This window comes from Sinocyclocheilus anshuiensis, unplaced genomic scaffold, assembly GCF_001515605.1.
Source record: "Sinocyclocheilus anshuiensis isolate Anshui unplaced genomic scaffold, SAMN03320099.WGS_v1.1 scaffold1, whole genome shotgun sequence".
Lineage (NCBI taxonomy): Eukaryota > Metazoa > Chordata > Actinopteri > Cypriniformes > Cyprinidae > Sinocyclocheilus > Sinocyclocheilus anshuiensis.
The window spans coordinates 1117676-1128165 of NW_015539843.1; the positions used below are offsets into that span (position 1 = coordinate 1117676).

At 34.8% G+C, this 10490-nt stretch overlaps 1 long non-coding RNA gene across 1 annotated transcript; it reads right to left on the reverse strand.

The window, feature by feature from the left end:
- Positions 1–7173: 7173 nt before the first annotated feature.
- LOC107684520 (uncharacterized) lies at positions 7174–10350 on the reverse strand. The gene is made up of 3 exons (XR_001633866.1): positions 10292–10350; positions 9105–9116; positions 7174–7187 (listed from the first exon to the last, which is right to left on the reverse strand). It is a non-coding gene; the product is annotated as an uncharacterized LOC107684520 (long non-coding RNA).
- Between the last annotated feature and the right edge of the window lie 140 nt (positions 10351–10490).

Below are 10490 nucleotides of genomic sequence, written 5' to 3' on the forward strand. Positions count from 1 at the left end.
GTTTTTAAAGGTGTCTGTTATCATACGGATGCACATGGCTTGGAGTACTGGCAGCATTTCGCAATTTGTCACAGAAATAGTGGAAAAGCAAAACTCTCAACTTTTATAACCAACGTGGACAAAATGCTTTCAAAGTGCAAAAGAGAAGAAGAAAAAAAAGGAATAGTCTCTGATTGTGTGAACCTGAAAGGACTGAATTTGTTTGTGGCCAGTCTGTGCCAAACAACAGACAGCTATTCTGTGTCAGCAGATGCATAAGACTGACAGACAAACTGGTCAGGATATTCTCATTTAAATCCAAAAGAGCCTTTGAGGTGTCAGCTGATACACAATGGAGCCGTAGTGTGTCAGATACTGACCTGCAATATTAAATATTCATCTAGTCTTCATTTCCAGTGCTGTCTGGTTAGTAATCTGGAATAGAGTTGTGCAGTAATAAATCATGTAGTGTATTGGTTGCTGTTGTGTTTGCCTGCGGAAATCAACCCACTAATATCTTATAAGAAGGCAATTGTTTAAACCCGATGCTAAAATAAAGAACAACAGGTGCTTTACGAAGGTTCATGAATGCTAAACTCATTGATATGCGGTTTCTTCTGTCTTCTATATAGACTCTATTTAGCATTCATCAGAGGCCTCTGATGACAAACTGTCCGGCTTTCCTCTCCATCAAACAAGTAGATTAATGACTTCAGTTTAAATGCATGACTGTTCTGACCTATTGCTCTTCACCAGACAGCCATCAATAAAACGTGCGTGTCAGTAAGTGAGTAGTTACCAAACACAGAGAATATAGTATGTAAAAACACATTATCGTGATCTCAGATTAAGTACATATTTTGTCTTGGCTGGTGGGATCTGTTTATTATATATAGGCTGTGGAGGATTCCTGCAGAGATACAGCAGAAACATCAGTGGCTTACACAGACCTACTATAGTGACGTTTGTACACTTCAACGCTTAACATTAGAGAATAAAAACAAATTTGCTGCTCATTTAATAAGGCTACATAAATATTTAGTATTCATGTTTGGAAAGGCACATAACTGCATATTCTGCAAACAGAAACTTTCTTAATAAAAACACGACCTCACAAGAGTTATAATAGTACATTCTATATAGTATGAATGTGTGTGTGAAAGTAATACACATACTACATCTGTCATTTTGTCATGGTCATGTGACCTACCAGCGTCAGTTGTGTCAACCTTATTATCACTAATATTTTCACTAATATACTGATATTCAGAATAACAGTGTTCTTGCTTGTGTAATATTGCTAAATGTATCGATTTATGAAGCCATTTGTAATGCCTGTTTAATACTTTCATCTGCTACAGTAAATTAAAAATTTTGGGGGGGGGGTTATCTCAGTAAATTTTGATATATGCAATTAGTGAATCAGTGAATATGTAATAAATTAGGTTTCAATTTTAATTACTACTAATATGTACACTTTAGCTTCTGATATGCACTTCAAAATACTAATATGTACCATTTAGTTGTAAATAAGGTACAGAACTGTAACTTTTAGCTTTTGTACTCTAGAATATTGCCCCAATGACAGCTTTGTGCTATGAAAATTGTGTTATTGTGATGTTTATTTACTGTTATATGTGGTCTGTAGTTCCAAGTATTTCTAATCGATTCAGTTCCAGTGACCTTTCTAGAACATGTTCTATCAAAGGGAAAGCTGAAGAATGTGTGTTATCATAAACTTGAAAGATATATTTGTTTTGAGAATTGAATGGGACACAGTATAACGTTAGATTTATTCTGGCACAAGTCTGCTCACTATGTAACAGCAGGAGTTCATGTGTTATTCGGTTTAATTCAGAGTTCAATACATCTAGAACTCTCCTTACCTCTGACCCCCAGCCCACCCGGGTTTGTGTAAGTGTTTGTGTGTGTGCGGAGATGACATTATAGCTGTGCATGCGAGTTGATGATTTATGTGCAGGCTACAACCTCTCCTGCACAAACACAGGCAGACAGCAGCTTTAGGAAAGCTTTCTATAGGGGAATGTGTTTATTTGTGTGTGTGTATTTGTGTGCGTGTCCATGTACATGCAAGCAGAGACAAAAATCTGGGTCTGTTTGGATGGAATTTCACTTGACTGGACTGTGTACATGCATGGAGTAATCTCTGAATTGTGCTGACAGACAAATTGCCTGAAAAAAAATAAATATGCAATGCGAATACAGAATACAAGTTTTTTTTTTTTTTTAATAGTCTTGATATCTAAAATATCTACAGTATGTATTCCTAAAACAAGATACATTTATAAAACTGTGCTTGTGTGATTATAAAACTTGTTTTCAGAGAATTTTTTCTATAAATCTCCCTACAGATTGTTAGATTTATGCCTAAAAAAAGAACAAAAACTAAATATTAGATATTAGGGTTAGTTATATGGATGCTGAGATATTTTACTGGAAAATATTTTGCAATTTATTTTATTGTTTCTTTATGACTTCAACCATGTGCCTTAAGAGACGTACACTATAGGTTTGGCAAGGTGCGATGATAAGCCAAAAATATCACAATATGTCAGGGCATTAGTATTCTGTGGGCTCGGTATTCTCTGATCAAATGTGCTCTCCTGGATTAAGTCAACAGCTTTATCTTCTTCACACAGCAGGTGTCATGAAGTTGCGTCATTGCATTAACCAAACACATCTACAGCACTAGTACACTCTAAAAAACGCTGGGTTAAATATAACCCAGCGCTGGGTTAAAAAGGGACAAACCCAGCTATTGGGTTTAAACCAATAGCTGGCTGGGTTTGTCCCTTTTTAACCCAGCATTTTTTAGAGTGTAATGAGGTGTGTGTGTACAGGTTCCCTTTAAAAGCGCAACTTTATGCAACTTTCTCCACATTCATTTGGCATACATCAGCTATGTTAAATAATGTTATGCCCACTATTTAATATTGTGGATGCAAGCCATGACCAGAGGTTTATCATCTTTTTAACCATAAAGATTCTCTTTAGTTACCAACATTTTGCTTATGTTGTTTATGTTCCACAAAAGGAAGTAAGTCATAAAGATTTGGAGCCATATGGGGGGTGAGTAAATGATGACAATTTTCATTTTTGGGTTGACTATCCTTTTAAAAATAAATACAAAATGAATACATGGTATTAGGGCTGTGCAATTAATCGCATGCGATTAATTGCACAGCCCTACATGGTATATTCTCTAAAAACAAGCATTAAATGGATATAGTTCATCCAGTGGATGATGTAGGCGTATCGTAAGCTCCGCTGGAACGCCACTCTCTCATGAACGCGCGTACGATGTTAGCAAAGTTTTAAATTTGAATATTTTTCTTACACAATTGCATCGCTTCGCTTCAGAAGTCCTATATTAACCCCCCAGAGCAGTGTGGGGTACTTTTTATGATGGATGGATGCACTTTTTTGGGCTTCAAAATTTCTACCCCCATTCACTGACATTATAAAGCTTGGAAGAGCCAGGACATTTTTTTAAATAACTCTGATTGTATTTGTCTGAAAGAAGAAAGTCATATACTCCTAGGATGGCTAATTCATGGGGTTATTTTCATTTTTTTATTTTTTCAAATTTAAACTATCTTTAATGTCATATGCATTTTTGCATGGATTTTTTACTGGAAAAACACAAGATGTGCTTAACAATATGAACGAATCTATCATATCAAGAGTTCCTTACAGTTGACTCAAGACATATGACAGCTTTCTGGGCCTTTAAGAACTGATCAGTTTGGAGTCCTCTCCAAGCTGCACTATTTTATTTCCACAGTAATCGTGTCGATCAGGGGATCACCGAGACCATTTGCATTTGTGAGATAAGAATGAGAGAGATTAGTATTTAAGTTAGTTAGTTGTTTGTTTTAGAAATGCCAAAGTCCCTTCCATCTGCATGCCAAACTATTGTTTCTCATGGTCACAAAGCTGGTTTTATTTACTTATGAGCTGGATGGGAAACCAAACATTACACCTGAACTATTCACATTATTCACAATGCCATTTCTGCACATGTCGGTAAGGTACACTATCGTTCAAAAGTTCAGGGTCAGTAAGATTTTCAGTGTTTTGTCTGTTATGTCCACCACTGCTGCATTTATTTGATCAAAAATGCAGTAAAATGGTTATATTGTGAAATGTTATTACAATTTAAAATAACTGTTTTCTATTTTAATATAGCCTATTTTAAAATGAAATTTACTCCTGTGTTGGCAAAGTTGAATTTTCAGCAGACATTACTCCAGTCTTCAGTGTCCCATGATCCTTCAGAAATCATTTTAATATGATTTGCTGCTCGAGAAACATTTCTTATTATCAGCATTGAAAACAGTGTGCTGTTTAATACTGACCTCAAACCTTTGAACAGTAATGTAGTTTGCTTGGTTTTTTGTTGCATTTTGCTCTCAGAAGAACACTTTGTGTATAATGAGCAAAATGTACCGCAATGTTTTAAAGTGTCTAACACTGTGTGCACAAACAGTTTGAGGTCAAGTGAATTAAGGCTAATGATGGGTAAACTAGGCCATTGCTACCGGTCCACAAACACTGGATGGCATTATGCGACCCTGAATTTATAATACAAATTTTAACTAAAACTTCAACTGATATGTAAGAATCTTAAATGTTCAACAGAAGACATTGTTTACCAACTACATAGCTGATTTATGAGGTTGAGATTAATAATCAAGAACTGCTATACAGTGTGCAGCAAAGTATAACAACATTTTACTGTAACATTAAAGCATTGTCTACTTTTAATGAATATTCCTATGTTTACAACAAGAAAATATGTTATTTTACAGTATGTGTATTCAAAACCCTCATAGTGTACTTGACCTTGCAGTGACCTTTTTTGATCCAGGTTTGCTGGATAGCAGAGCATGGGGTGTCTTTCAAAGGAAAAAGCCAGTTTGAGTCTGTCAGAGGTGATGGATACCAGCGGTGGAAAGCGGAGAGCTGACTTCATGAAGGACTCAGATTGAAGGTGAATGAATGTCTTTATATAGCTGCTCTTCAATTTGAACCTTCACACTCACAAGAGAAATGTGTGTGAGAAGCTGATACCATTATGAATTGAGATCAGTTTTCTTAGACAGCTGTGTGACGTCCTCGAATCCAACATTTAGTGCTTTCTTGGGTGAAATGTGTTTCATTGTAACCAACTGAGAGTTTTAATCGTGGTGGGCAGTGTTTCAGAGGACAATTTTGAAAGGGATAGTTCACCTAGAAATGAAAAAATGAAATGGACGTTTTGAAGCCCATTGACTGGGTGAACTATAAGAGCCCTTTAAGAGTCATTCAGAAGTTGCCAACTCCTTAAAATGCATCCAAGGCTACATGACACATCTCCACATAAGCTCATCACTCAGTTTCTCATTCCTCAACAGACACACAAATACTCAGTGCTGGAATCAATCATGCATAAAGGTCAGTTACAGTATGGACATCACCTACCCACCTAATGGGGTCCTAATGAAGAATAGCTCATGAAACATGAGACCTTTCCACAAAGGAAGTAGATGCATACTTCAAAACATTTTAACCTTGGACAAACTGTGCAATCAATACTGTATATCCCAGTGCTCTCATTCATCTATCAATCCATCCATCCTGCAGAGATATCAGAGCATTACCGCAGAATTAAAACAGACAGATTAAAGGGAAACAAACAACCAAGCTGCTATGTTACTGTACAGTAGAGTTAACAACATCTCCTTTCCTAAAGTGTATTAACGTTTACATTTTTACTGCAGAATTGTTTTATCTTCACACAGACATTTTCCATACAATAACAGTCTGTCAAAAAAAAAAAGTGTTATAAAAGTCATCCATAAAACTTTTGTGCTATATTCCAAGTCTTCTGTAGCAATGGAATAGTTTTGTGGGAAAAAAAATAAAAATAAAAATAAAAAAATTGAAATTGAGTAATCTTGCCCTCTGCTGTAATCCTTGAATTAAATATGGTGCCTCTAGATGTATTGCATTAGATTTGATGTTAACAGGGCCATTTCTACACTTAAGTGTAGAGAGTACACTTTTTAATAGTCAAATGAAAAGTTTTACTTTAAAAGTACATTTTAAAACATTGTTTAATAATCATGTTTCATGCTTTAAAGGAGTACACTTATTTTGATGGGTTGACAAGCATACTAAACCACATGTAAAGTATTTGATGACAATTTAACTGTAGTGTTATTTAAGTTAACATATTAAATGTGCAAAAAAAGTGCTGCATTACAGTTATGTAATTACAGATCAATTTCAATACATAACATCAAAGTTTTAATGTTAATTACATTAAAGTATATTTGTTTTACAATTAATGCTTGCCAGTACATGTGGCAGAATACTTTAACCATATTTCAAAGACAACAGAACTAAATATGAATTACATAGAAATATCTCAAATGTAAGACTTACGTGCTACTTAAATGAATAAAAAAACATCCAGCTAATTGTTCAACTAATTGTATTTAATATACATTTATACTATAAAACATTTATGTATGTATGTACTTATTTATTTATTTATTTATTTATTATTCTTTTTCAATTAATTGCAACTAAAATGCAATGAAGTGTCTGAAAACATTACATGAATTCCACACTTTAGTATATTAAGTATATTATTTCCGTTATATGCATTTTTTTTTTAAAGTGTGCAAAAGTGTACTTCTTCTTTTAAAGGACTGATATCACTGATGTTGTATAGAAAAGAACTGTCAAGATACATCAAAAATTCCCCTTTTCTCTTCCACGGAAACAATTAGAGCATGTGGGTTTGTAAAAGCATGAGGTTGAGTAAATAATGACAGGATATGTGTTTAATAATTGCTAAATTTTAGGTGAACTATTCATTTAAGATCACAACGTTATTGGTCAGATGACGGTTCAAGTAAGTGAGGGGAAACGTTCAAGGAATAGGTTACAATTACAGATCAGATTTTCTCTCTCTTTCTCCCTGTCTCTCTCTGTCTCCTTCTTTTTCTTAACTCCAGAGAATGCTGAGCTGCAGAGATAACGGGAGCTGCAGGAGTAGAAAATCAGCTTCAAAGAGCTCAGCCTCTTTTCATCTCCCACAAACACTTCAGATGAGCAGCTCAGAGAGGGAGGAATGAAATGTAACCTTGATCAAAATGATGCACGTTCAACCGGTGCAATTTTGTTTGTGTGTGTGGCTTGTGCACTGCATTGCAACATGAGATTCATTTTAAGCATTCAGTTACACTTTAATGTGTTTGATGAAAAATTACAGTTATGGTGATGCTGATGTTTATTATAATTAAACATATATTTTGGCCTCTTATGTCAAAAGTATCAAGCCCCCTCAGATTTTGTGCCAAGTAATTTTTGAATGCTTCAGGGGGAAAATGCATGTTTAGTGGTCAAGTTGCACAGAAAAAAATGTTTTGAAATGCTTTAAAAGAAAAGTTTTTTTTTTCTTGGTAATACAGTTTTTTTTTTTCATAATAAAAATGTATTATGAAATCAACCAATGAAATCATATACATGTATATTTTAGTTTACCATTAATAATTGTCAGTACACCCAGCAGTGCACTTTAACCATATTTCAAAGAAGGAATTAATTATGAAACTACATATAAAGAGTTACTAAAGTCCTAATTAAAGTGGTCAAAAAACTCTTTAAGTTCAACTAATTGTATTTAATATACATTTATACTAAAACACATTTATGTATGTGCTTATTCATTTATTTATTTTAAAACCATGTGGCCCTATTTACTTCCATTGTACGTGCCTCATCATAACCTCTATTATAAATAACATCAAAAGTATTATGTATGTATGTATGTATGTATCTATCTATCTATGTACTGTATGTGGTTATCAACATTATATGCAACAAATGCTGTTGATTGAGCTAAACTTGTATTGAGCCCAGAATATTCCATTAAATTGAACATTCTGTCATTATTCTCCCCAGAAAATGTTACTGTCGTTACAACCACACAAATGCAGAACAAATTCAAATACACCTTTTCCATTTTCAAGATGATCTAAAGGCTAAAGTCTATTGCTAAACATAGAGGAGAGGAGAATCTTTGAGCAACAGTTGTTACCCAACCAAACACAATGTCACTCCAGCTGAAAATAAAGAGCACAAAACTTCTAAGTGAGGCACCAGACGATTGTTCTCCAGATCAGCATCAGATGTCCACTCTTGACAGGAATAGATATGTCAGCAGCGAAGTAATCAGAGTTGACATTTAATCAAGCTCTTAAAAGCTTTCTCTTCTCTATCTGAAACAGCCATAATTGATTCACCATTGTGGATTGACTAAGCTAATGTTGTGAGAATACCAGATGTTAAACTCTCATTCACTCAGCCTGTGACTGACAACTGGACCTGAAAAGCTGAATGCCCATTTGAACGCTTTTACATTTAAATGCAGTACTGTGAACTCTTTCCTTCATATTTTTATTTTTTTTTTACAATTCTTTATAGTAAGTCTTTACAGACTTGAACGATGCTACAATCTAGGGTTCTTGAATCTCTTATATCTGCCATGTGCTCTGCTCGATAAATCCTCAACAGCCGTGTAGGCCCTACAAATCCAATCACAGTGTTGAATAAAAGAGATTGGTTCTGACTCCCATTGTTAGTCCTCTAACAGCGATTGCTTTATCAATAAAGCTACTGAAACAGCTGCTGAAACAGTTCTACTCCGCCATCATTGAATCTGTCCTCTGCACTTCCATCACTGTCTGGTTCAGCTCAGCTACCAAATCTGACCTCAGAAAACTACAGAGGGTAGTCCGGACTGCTGAGCGAATCATTGGTACAACCCTCCCTTCTCTCCAAGAACTGTACTCATCCAGAGTGAGCAAAAGGGCTGGCAAAATCACTCTGGACCCCTCACATCCAGCACACTCCCTCTTTGAACTGTTGCCATCTGGTCGATGCTACAGAGCACTGAGCACCAGAACGGCCAGACACAGGAACAGTTTCTTCCCTCAGGCAATCCATCTCATGAACACTTGACAATAGCTGTGGAACACACTATTTATTCACATACACTTATTTATCTAACACACATACTCAGTCTACATTCCAATTTGCACATAATATACCTGTACATACAACTGTCTATTGTTATATACTGTACCTGTACATGCAATTGTCGATTTGTATATTTTTATTCCTTATTTACTTGTTCCAATGTTTTTTTTTTTATCTGTTTTTTTTGTTCTGTCACTGTCATTCTGTTACACTGTGGAAGCTTCTGTCACGAAAACAAATTCCTCGTATGTGTAAACATACCTGGCAATAAAGCTCATTCTGATTCTGATTCTGATTCTGAATAATCATTTGAGCAGGGAAGCCAACAAAGAGTGGACATATATCCACAGCTGAAGGATGGAAAAAGGAAAAGCCATCTGTATTATTGTTTCAGTGCAGTGAGCTTTCATTCTTCAAATCCAATGTCCAGTCTGTCTTCAGTGGAGCAGAGAATTACACAATGCAGAGCACCAGCCCCATTTCACTGACTCACAGAGTCAGGTGCTGCTTGACCTGTTTACACTTTTCACTATTTCAGTAAACAAAAATCTTTAATCAACATTCAGCTACTGCAGAATGGATTTTATTTATATTGATAGTTTAGAGTCAGTGCATTTTTTAAGAAATTAATAATTTTAGCATTTAATAAAATGCATTAAATTTATTGAAAGCAACAGCAAAGACATTTATAATGTTATTAAAGATTTCTGTTTCAAATAAAAGCTGTTCTTTTGTTCTTTATGTTAATCAAAGAATCCTTTAAAAAATGTGGTGTTTTTTTTCTCACAAATATATGAAGCAGCACAACTGTTTTAAACATTGATCATAATAAAACAAATGTTTCTTGAGCAGCAAATCAGCATATTAGAATGATTTCTGAAGGATCACGTAACACTGAAGACTTGAGTAATGGCTTGAAAATGAAAATTAAGTTTTGCAGTCAGAGGTATAAATTATTTTTTTTATATATAATAAAATATAATTTATTTTAAATTGTAACACTTTTTCACAAGTTTGCTGTTTTTACTGTATTTTTGATCAAATAAAAGCAGGCTTGGTAAGCACAAAAGACTTTTGAACAGTATTTTGAAGTAAAATTTATTTACTTCATGTTACTAAATGTTACCTTTCAAAATGAATAATTTCACTTCCTTAAAGTGACCATCATATAAATTTGCTCTTTTTCTTTTTTTTTGAATGATGTTTCCATTGCTGCCTCCTCACTCAAGTTGGTTCTTTTTAGAATATTTTTATTTACTTTTGTTACGACCCTGGTCTAGGGTCAGGGAAACTAACATAAATAAAGAAGTCTGAAACGTCTCGGTTACGTATGGTAACCCTCGTTCCCTGAAGGAGGGAACGGAGACGTCACGTCGGATGACCGACGAATTGGGATCTCGCTTAGAGAGACCAATCTACTTCGAGTGTAAACTAAACGAGCCAATGCACATTGGCAT